The sequence below is a fragment of the Sinocyclocheilus anshuiensis genome, unplaced genomic scaffold (assembly GCF_001515605.1).
Source record: "Sinocyclocheilus anshuiensis isolate Anshui unplaced genomic scaffold, SAMN03320099.WGS_v1.1 scaffold25, whole genome shotgun sequence".
NCBI classification, from domain to species: domain Eukaryota; kingdom Metazoa; phylum Chordata; class Actinopteri; order Cypriniformes; family Cyprinidae; genus Sinocyclocheilus; species Sinocyclocheilus anshuiensis.
Window position 1 is genome coordinate 1,247,304 of NW_015536477.1, and position 1,073 is coordinate 1,248,376.

Here is a 1,073-nt window from a genome sequence, read left to right on the forward strand (position 1 = left end):
TATTGCATAAAACTCCTGCCAAAATATGCAAGCCTCTGCCATGTTATCAAAACAGCAGCGCCATTCATCTTCTGTTCAGCTTCATATCACGTAATCAAGTACAAAGCATCTGTTTGATCTCTCAAAATGTCTGAGTCCATTTGTCGAGCATATGTAGGAGAGATATCTCTTAATTACGTCATTTAGTTGCATGACAGGCACTTTAATTTTCCACCCACTTTCCAAATAAAAGGTAAAATCTGAAGATGTATTTGGGTTAGTCAAAGCTGTTTCCAAAAATGACCTGCCTCCCAACATCTAAAAAAAATAGGCTTTGGCAAAAATCATAAACTCCAGCCACGTCCTCATTTAGCCAATCCAAAACAGGCACTGGAACAGTTCCTTTGTGGGTGCTGACAGAGCTGGAGGCCAGTGGTTGGTCACGTGTGCAGGAAACAAAAATACAGAATGAAATAACATTTGAGATCCTCGGACCAGCAAGCAGCTGGCTAGCTCAGCCCATGGCCCTGGCAGCGTTTTCATCGGGTAACATCACAGACAGCTAAATATAGACACGGAAGATTTGCCCTCTCAGGTCACACAACACATCATGATGTCACTCACCCAGGTCAGTCTCCCCACTCACTCTCCTTCTGTCTTTCCTTCTCTTTTCATATCATTATTTCTCTCCTGTGGAGTATGCAAAGTGAGGCTGACAATTATTCAGACATCATGTCTGACATCAAGCCTTTTGTCATTAGTACAACTTCTTTTGATAAAAGTTTCACATAGTCAAACTAACTACTCAGTTTATTAATGAAGTGCTGCTGCCTTTGAAAGATCGATATTTCAAATGCCTTTTTCGGAGTGTAATTTTTAAGGCACGTCTACATTTTTTTAATGTGGTCCATTTTTAAATTAATCAACTGTCATATATGCACAACATACAATTATTGTCCGTTCTGTTCACAGGCTTATTCTCACAAAAAAATTGTCAAGAACGTGTAGATCATATTTCAACCTAATTTCTAAATCACACACACACACACACACACACACACACACACACAAAACATACATTTCTAAACTGTATA